This window comes from Pteropus vampyrus, unplaced genomic scaffold, assembly GCF_000151845.1.
Source record: "Pteropus vampyrus isolate Shadow unplaced genomic scaffold, Pvam_2.0 Scaffold58, whole genome shotgun sequence".
Lineage (NCBI taxonomy): Eukaryota > Metazoa > Chordata > Mammalia > Chiroptera > Pteropodidae > Pteropus > Pteropus vampyrus.
This window is the reverse complement of record NW_011888839.1, coordinates 8,271,274-8,281,552: the sequence shown is the minus strand read 5'-3', so window position 1 is coordinate 8,281,552 and position 10,279 is coordinate 8,271,274.

The window sequence follows — 10,279 nt, the reverse complement described above, 5'->3', positions numbered from 1 at the left end:
ATGGACTGTCTTGTTAATATCAAAAGACCTGTCCACCTTTTTGATTCTTTGATTATTTATCTGTGAATCTTTGGATTAATAATTGGAAACAATTAATCTAGCAAACATGTATTAAGTACTTACGATTTGACATACATTGTCCTGAAATCTTTAAATGCATTATCTCATTAATTCTTATAATGACATTGTGAGGAAGATTTTTTTTTTTTCATTTTACAGATTAGAGTACCAGGTTTAGAGTGGTTAATGTTAAGGTTAATTTACCTCAGGCCATGTAGCTTGAAGACTCAGTGCTCATTTGCTCCATATAGTTGCTTAACTTCTTTTCTAAGATTGTGTAAAGTCTTATTTTAGTTTCTTTTCTTATTATAATAATATTATGGACTTAGGATTGTAGTAGAGCACTGTATAGGTAGGAAATTTTGTGTATCCATTTTTTTATATGTAAAACCAAAGAGTTGAATTTGATTATCCTCACATATCTACTAGTCTATCAAGTTGATAACTGTCAAGAAATAGAGAATTTCAGCCAAGCTAGAGTTTTCTGAGAGAGGCTTGGTAACATTTGTAAAGTCTAAAAAGGGACTCAGAAAACAGAGAGAAGGAAAACAGGTTAAGAAGCAAACAATAGAAGGACTAAAAAAGGTGGCAGTTCTACATAAAATCAAGAAATTAGAAAACTTTAAGACATTAATAAATATGTAATGGAATATCTTTATTTTCTCAATCTTTTCATTATAACAAAAAATAAAATTCAGAGTCCTTTAACAGCATGCAGAGTGCATTGCCTCCTGACACAGTTGATAGCTTGTACTGAGAGAATGACTGCCATGATCACGTGTGGTTTGTGGAATCAGGAATATGTTTGGTTTAATCACTTTCTAAATTATATCTGTCTGTCCTGGATACCAGAAAGTAGGCTATTGTTGATAATCCATTATCATGGCATTCAAATGATATTCTGGGGGAAGGTCCAGTTTTAAAACTCAAATTAATAACAAAATGGGAAAAATATTATCATTAGATAACAAAGAAGACAGCTTTGTGCCTTGGATATCCTTAGTAGGACTATTACCGTTATAGGAATGTGCTGAGAGAAGCTATTGGCATATTAAAAATACACTACTTTAATGATAATCCATGCATAAAGGATCATGAGAGAAGATATGGCAGAGACCTAATGAATTCTGGATCTTCTTCATACTTACCGTTTCTATAAATAAATAAATAAATACCAAATATTAAATTATAATGTTTAAAAAAGCAAAATCTGTAATATTATGATGAACTTAACTCATGTAAATGTGAAAAATTCCTATTTAAAATGTGTTTCATTTTATTTATATTTAAAACAGATTCATGATTGTAAATACAGGGTAGTTGTAATATTCTAAGCACATATTTTAGGGACTTCCTCTCTTTTCCAAATCTCACTCAAGTGGAACATACACTCATTTCTGTAACAAAAATTCTTTCTACTCTATTGGCAAAATGAATAGCATCAACTCAAAATATTTAAAAATTTAGTCACATCCACATCCTGCAGCCTATAAGGAGCTTTCACGCTTTTGGGCTCGCTTTAGATCTTTAATACCCTTTCCTTTTGTGTCAAGGAGCTCACGAGGCGTAAAGAAGCACTGATAAACCCACTTAGATCCCTTCCTGGGCCGTCACCTCTCGCTGCCAAGCGGCTTTAGGTGGTAACTGATCTGTGACAGGCTGCCAGTCAAACAGAGCATTTCTGAAAGCTGACACAAAAGACTGAACGCTGGAGAATGGATAGGAAAAATAAGAAAAGGACCCAAACTGTATCAGTGCCCCCCACTCCATCTCGGTCTGTTCCTCTTCGCTAGTGCCCCCACCCTCTGGCCCACCCCTATCCTCCTTAACCTTTTTTGGTTGGTTTCTCTCTCTTTTCTTTTCTCATTCTTTTCCCTCCCAACTGCCCGCCTCCTCCCTCCCCCAGCCCCTTTCCCAGAGCACACACAGTTTTTCCCCCCTGCTCTCTCTGTCTCCCGCTCTCTTAGTCAGGTTCATGGCAGGGCCAGCATAAGAGTGGAGAGATAGAGATCAGCAGCCCTTCCAAGCAGGGACTGCCCCAGTGCACTGCTGATAATAGAGGCAGAAGTGAGAGTGACAGTCAGATGGAAACTGACACAGGCCTTCTGTCAATGCCGCAGCTGCCTGTGGGACTGAGGAGGGAAGGGGGGTGGGGCGGGGGAGGATGTTGAGCTGAAATGTCAGCGCCGATAACTGCACTAGCTCGCTATTTTTCTGTATAGGTGTCGTGCTATTCCACATGTGAGGCAAGGTTTTTTTTCAAACTCCATAGCACTTACTGCTTCTTCTAGGCTAGTGTGAGTGTATGAGCAGGAGCAGCTTACTCGGTGACATCCTCACTTAATTTCTTCTGGTGCTGTGGAGCCCCAGTGCTGTGATTGTGTTTGACAGTTTTTGTTCTCACAGCCTTTTGAGCGTTTTAAAGATTGATAAATCTTGTCATACAAGAACCCTGAGTGATGCTCGAGTATTTCACATTCTTATAGCTGTAGATCATTTCTGTATTTCCCTACATTAAAACAAGGCTAGAAAATATTAACTGAGAAATATGGACAGCAACTCCTTTTTCTGCCCAGGAGGAGGATATGCCGAAAATGTCCCGAGCAACTGGCTTTTGATCTTGACTTTGGGAGTTCTGTGGAGAGAGCTTAAGTGGTAGCTCTTAGATAATTATTCTCTTGATTTCAAGGGGTCATAGTGATACCATTGTCCATCAATAAATCTCACATTTCTATTTCTGAAGGTAGTTTTGTATAAATCTGTTGAAAATCGCTCACACCACATATGTAATAACAATGACTGATGGTGACTGTAGTTCAGTTATATAATAAAGTGATAAAATCCATTAAGACACCTCAGTCCTGCTGAATCTCTACCTGACATCTCCAGCAGTCTAGCATTCTCTGAAAGGTGGTATCAGCTTGAAGTTGGGTGATTTTTCCATATTCCAGAAAGCAAAATCACCTGAGATTTTTAGCTCAGTCCATTACAAATCAACCTTGCTTTTCCTTTCTGAGAAAGTTATCAGCCAGGATATCTTCTCTTGGTTATAATAAGGGCAAATCAAAGATCTATACTAAAAGAAGTGGGTACAGAACTTAATTTCTCTCCTTTTGTGTATGTAAATGAAGGTAAGTGATAATGAACATATTAGATGATAAAAAGATTATTAACCTGATAATCACCTCTCTCTAGGATGTTGCATTACAAAAGCATTGTCCTCTCACACATATAAAGAGGGAGGGTGGAAACAAGAGAAAGAGAAAAATATCTCACGGGAGAATATTGATTATTTTTAACTTCTTAATTTAGTTTTTATTTATTTCTTTTAAGTAGATTTTTTAGGTATATGTTTTGTTAAAGTTACAAAACACTAAGGAGGATAGCTGGAGACAAATTGAAATTTTGTGAATTTAGAAAAAATGATAAGAATTACAGTTAAGAGAACTATATACATTTATAATTTTGGCTTATTTGTATTTTATTTGAGATCCTCTGTCAAAAACCGTTAATCAAGTCTCTGTATTTACGTGGTACTCTACAACCACTATGCAAATAGAGGCAACAGAAGCAAGCTCTGTCTACCAAGGAGCTTTCCCTAAGACATATAGGATTAATGATGTTTTATATACAAGGCACAAAGAATAGAGGACAGGCATTGGCTAAGTGTATAAATTAAATAAACAAATGCATGAAAACAACATTCTATGCCAATGAGTCAGTGAGGAGAGTTGAAGGAACAGTTAGAATCATTGTGGAAGTGTCATGTTTAGAAAGAGACAGGAAATGGGAAGACTCTATGGACAGGGTAAGATATTGGGAGCGGCCTAAAATAAGGGACAAAAGAGGAATTGTGAACCAGTTCTTTCTATTCCCAATAAATGTGAGTATTTCTCAAGGATCTTATTTCAGTCCTCGGCCTTTATACTTACTTTTTTGAAATATAGATGGTGCCTTGACTTTTAGCTGTAAAGTCAACAGAAACTAACATTTATTGATGCATATTATATGCTAATACTGCTGTTAATGTTATTAAATCCATAACCTCCTTCAATCTTCCCAATAATTCTGTGCACTGTTATTTTCCTTATTTCATGGCAGAGAGAGATGTGCAATACTTTGCTCAAGAACATGTAGGTAATAAGGCAGACTAGTCCTTAAACCCAGGCCATCATCATCATTTACATGCTGTGCTCTAGCCATGATACATAAATACTTACCCAACCTCCATGAGACCCCTGTGAGCTTTAACAAGAGCAACTGTGATTATCTTAATGGCCTACAAAGAGCTCTAACTTTTAATTGAAGGATCAGCCCTTGCTCCTAAGCTTTTCTCAGTATTCTTTAGCATAGCTGTTCTCAAATTTGAGTGAGCATCTGGGAGAATCAGCTAGAAACCTTGTTAAATGGAGATTTCTGGGCCCCATACAGAGTTCCTGATTCAGTAGGTCTTGGATAGGCTTAAGAATATGCACTTTTGTTAGGCTTTCAGATTATGCTGATGCTGCTAATTTAGGGATGTAAGTCGTAAGAAAAAATAGAGATATTAAATGTTTCTCCAAATTTTTAGGCTCACAATTGGGATAATGAAGTTGACATTGACTATGATGGGAAAGACACAAGTGGAGCAGATTCAGTTTTAGAAGTAATAAATTTGATTGAGATATCTATTTGATATCTATCTGAGAGAAGCAGGCAGCTGGATGTCTGTAGCCAACCTGGAGATAAAACTTGGGAGTTGTTGGAATATACATGATATTTATGGCATCAGTATTGGGTGAGATCACTAATTGGGCATAGAGAGAGAATAGAAAAGGACAAGGCCTAAGCTCTGAAGCACTCCAACATAAAGGATTTGGGAGAACGGAATGAGTAAAGAATATTGACAGGGAAGAACCACTAACGTAGTTCAGTGTCCCAGAGGCCAAATGATATCATTTTCATTTTAAAAGTATCACTCTTGCCACCGTATTGAGAGTAATCTTTAGTGAGCCATGGCAGAGGCAGGGAGACTAATTAGTGAATATTTCAGTAATCTAGTTTGGAGATGTCTATGTTTTGGTTCCTAATGATAGCAGTAGAAATAATAATAAAGGTTGGGTGACACGTAAATTTTGATGATAGTACTAACGAAATTTGTAGAAGGACTGGTTGTGGGATGTGAGAGATGGAAGTAACAAGGTTTTTGGTTTGAGCAACTGAAAATATGGAGTTACCATTTACTGAGATGAGAGAAGTATGAAGTAGGAGCAAGTTTTGTTGGAAAAAAATGGTTATTTAAGTTTGTTGTATGTTATAGTTGTGGTTTATATTAGATATCCAAATAAAGATGTGAATTTTAACAGTTAGTTATAAAAGTGTGAAGTTCAGTTAAGAAGTTGAGTCTGGAGATATAAGTTTAAGAACAATTAGCATTAAAATAGTATTTAAAGCCATTAGGTTGCAGGAGATTACCAAAAAAGTAAGAGTAGATGGATAAAAATAGTAGCCATGGTCTGGGCACTGGAACTTTCAAATGTTAAGATCAGGGAGATGAGGAGAAACCAGTAAAGGTGACTGAAAAGGGGAAACTAGTGACTTGAGAGGAGACTCATGAAATTGTAGTTTACTGGAAACCAAATGAAGCCTTTATTTCAAGTGTGACAAATACTATGATAGGTGAAATGATAGAAGATGAGGACTAGTATTGATCACTGACTTTAGCAATGTGAAGGATATTGTTGACTGTTCAAAGCAGTTTTAGTGGAATGGTAGAAACAAAACTCAGGAATGGGTTTCAGTGATAATGTGGAGTAATTAGAAACAATCAAAATAATGAAAATAGATCATACTTTCTAGGAGTTTTGCTGCAAAGGGATTAATAGAAAAGATTTCGTAGCTGGAAAGAGAAAATGTTGTCAATTGATGTTTTTGTTTTCTTTTGTTTTAATTTTTCTCCAGTTTTATTGAGATATAATTGACCTACAGCACAGCACAAGTTTAAGGTGTGCAGCATAATGACTTGACTCATATATTGTGAAATGATTACCATATTAAGTTTAATTACATCTATCATCTCATATAGATACAAAAAAAAAAGAAGAAATGATTTTTCCTTGTGATGAAAACTCTTAGGATTTCCTTTCTTAACAACTTTCAAATATACCATTCAGCAATGTTAAGTATAGTCACCATGTTGTACACTACATCCCAGGACTTATTTATCTTATAACTGGAAGGTTATACATTTTGACCACATTCATCCAATTCCTCTTTCTCACACCCTCTCTGGTAACCACAAATCTGATGATCTCTTTTTCTAATAGGTTTTTTGTTTTTGTTTTTGTTTTTGTTTTTGATTTCACATGTAGAAGAGATCATACAGTATCAATTTTTGTCAGCCTTATTTCACTTAGCATAATGCCCTCAAGTTCCATCCATTTTCTTGCAAATGGTAGGATTTCCTTCTCTTTTATAGCTGAATAATATTCCATTATGTATATATACCACATTTTCTTTATCCCTTCATCCATCAATGGACACTTAGGTTGTTTCCATATCTTGGCTACTGAAAATAATGCTGCTATGAACATGTGTGTGCAGATTTCTCTTCAAAACTGTTTTCATTTCCTTCAAATATATTCCTAGATGCGGAATTGCTGGATCATATGGTAGTTCTATTTTAAATTTCTGAGGAAACTCCATACTATTTTCCATAGTGGCTGTACCAGTTTACAATGCCACCAACAGTATACAAGCGTTCCATTTTATTCACATCCTCACAAACATTTGTTATGCCTTGTCTTTTTAATGATAGCCATTCTAATGGGTCTGAGGCGATATCTCATTGTGTTTTTGGTTTGCATTTCCCTTATGATTAGTGATGTTGAGAATTTTTTTGTACCTGTTGGCTTTAAGTATATCTTCTTTAAAATAATGTCTACTCGGGTCCGTTATTTATTTTAATGGAATTTTTTTTGATGTTGAGTTGTGTGAGTTCCTTATATATTTTGGATATTAATACCTAATCAGACATATGGTTTACAAATAGTTTTTCCCATTCCTTAGGTTATCTCTTCATCCTGTTTATTGTTTCTTTTACTGTGTAGAAGACTTTTAGTTTAATGTATTCCCACTTGTTCATTTTTGACTTGCTTATGCTTTAGCTGCCATATCCAAAAAATCATTGCCAGGGCCCATGTCAAGGACCTTTTTCCAATGTTTTCTTCTAAGAGTTTTATGGTTTCTAGTCTTACATTTAAGTCTTTAATCCATTTTGAGTTAATTTTTGTAAGTGGTATAAGATAAGGGTCTAGTTTTATTATTTTACATGTGAATATCCAATTTTTTCAGCACCATTTATTGAAGAGGCTGTCTTTTCAATATTGAGTATTCTTGGCTCCCCTGTCAAATATTAGTTTTTTACCATAAGCTTTGTTTGTTTTTAAAGAAAGTGGTAGCAATAGCATTTTTATGCACTGATGGGCAAAAATAAGAAGAGGGGAAAATAATGACAGTGCAGGAAAGAGAGAATTTCTGGAATAATATCTTTGAGAAGGTGAGAGGGATGGGATCTAATGCAAAGGTGAAGGTGTTTTAATTAAATAGGATAAAAAACAGTTAAGCCATTACAAAAAGAGGAAAGTATGTAACTGGATGCATATGTGTGGGTTGATTTGGTAGTGGGAGCTTATGAAAGGTTTCTGCTGATTGTCTCTATTATCTCAGAGAAATAGGCCATATTTGGAGAGTAAGTATAGGGGACGTATTGGGGGTAGACAGTATGACTTAGCCAAAGAAAAATCTTATGTAAAAACTTGCACTCTTAAGAAAAATACGTCAGTTGAGCAATAAGATTCAGAATGAAGCTATGGAGGAAATAAACCACACTTTCTCTCCAGTGCAAACCCATAACACACAGTGCTATTCTTCCTCTAAAGGACTGCTATAAGCAGTGAGGGTCAAGAACTAGGGTAGACTGAAGACTCTTTGTTCAAATCATAGCTGGTAGATCTTATAGATATCCTTTTTGTATAATATCCTGTGTCCTTAGTCTCTTCTACTGGCTTTTGCTGAACAAGAAGATAAGGGTCCCATGAAGCTAGACCATGATCTAGGAGTTGTTATTTATACTACTTTGTTAATTATAAGCCATATCCAATTCAAGAGGATAAATGCATATTATGGTAGCATTCTGCTATAGGGCCAAGTGTAAGATATTTGGAAATGACAAATTTGGTGCTATTCTCATATTTTGAGTTTTTGATTTATAGTATGCAAATAAATAATCTTAATTTTCTTCCATAGTTCTTGGTGAAAAGAATAGTTAATTGAGTCAAAACACATGAGTAATCTTAGGAGAATTGGTATAGACTATGTGTAAATTAATCGAGCTGGGTTAAAGCTATTCTGTAGTAGATAAAATGATTGTGAATAATTGAGAGGAATCAAGAAAGTGTAGTAAGAATCATGGTTCATAGGGAAATGGGAACCAAGATACTCTTAAACCTGGAATGACTAAAGCAATTAAGGGGAGCCTAGCAACTGCTAGTATATTTTGTTTCTGAAAGATTAGGACACCTGTTCATTTAACTGTGGCATGTGAGGGGGTCCTTAACATTAGATAAGGAATGAAACATTGTGCATGCACCTTTAGCCAATACCTTTATAACACATAAATTTCATTGTGATTTTGAAATTAATGGATTAATTAAATCTCATAACACCAGGGGCCAATTTAATAGCATGAATGTAAATCTAAGGTATAGAAAACTAGAAAGAATCGGTGCACCTCTGGGCTTGTTTTTCACAGTTTAATTATTGATTTGGTCAAGGTTCTCCCAGGTGTCAGTTATGAAACAATGATTTACACATAATAGGTGTTCAATAAATATGAATGATTGATTGTTTAATGATTTAAATCATACACACTTGCTCCTGTTACACTCATGTTTTTCAAGCTACATAGATTTCTTGCTTTTGGCTTTGTGCAGGAAAACTTTTTTTATTTTTTCTTCTTAAAATAAATAATCTAAAGGTAATTCCAAATATTGCTACAGAATGAGAGTGACATTCTTAGATTTTATGGGACCAACATCTATGTACATTATGTTTGGATGATATAATCATTTTAGGTGTATATTTAACTGTGATATTTGTGATTTCACATTTGTATGTGGAAACAAAGTGCCGTATAATCTTGAACAATTAAAATAAATTTGATCTTTTTGATTCAGATTTTGGAAGGAAACCATATCACATCACACTACTATGACATGTAAAACAGATCATAGATAATCTGAGTCCTTCATGCAACTTAGGTCTCAGTGTTTGAGATATTTTTATTTCTCCATGAGGAAAATACCCAGAGGGTAAGTGTGCATGTTCTCTTCAGTAAGCAACTGAAATGTTGGTGGAGATTATGATTTCAAGATAATGTGAAATAGTAATAAATAAACACCAGACTATCAAAAATTCAATGAAGTTTTATAATGACGAATTAGAGGAAGATGGAAATGCAGAGAATATTATGCATATTTCTAAAAGAAATAGATTTTCTAATGAATAAATGTTTATTATTTTAAGAGTTTTAATCAGTCTTCAGTTAGCAGTTTGCTACCAATTTATATGTGTTTAAAATAATTTTGTGTTTTTTTTTTAAGCAGTTGAGAAATACTGGAAATTTTAGAGGTTGTGAATCTTGCATAAAATGATAATCCTATTTGTGATATAACTTTGCATTTAATACCTGTATAAAACATTCCACTTATTTTAGAAATATAAATTCTAAATTTAACAATTAATATACATGCAGAGAAATTCTGGACTTGGAACTTTCTATCAGACACTATGAATTTTAACCTACATCAGCTTTTGGAAATTATATTATCTTCTAAAGTCTTTGCCTTCTTGTGATAAATTCTGAAGTTCAAATAGTATATACATTGTTATGAAATTTCAATTTAAAAATTAAAGAGTTAATTTACTCAAATGGTTTTATTTAAAAATCTCATTTACTTTCATGAGTTGAACTATTTATGAATGTTTAATTTTAATTCACTTTTTTAAACAATAAAATATTCTTAAGAGAGGTGAGGTTTAGGCAATATGCCTAGGACAATAGAGTCAATTTTTGTTTATCAAGGCATGACAAAACAAAACAAATTCACAAATACATCCAGACTTCTACATAGGAAAAGAAGAAATGCGATATTGGTTATGATCTTCAGAGGCATGTTAG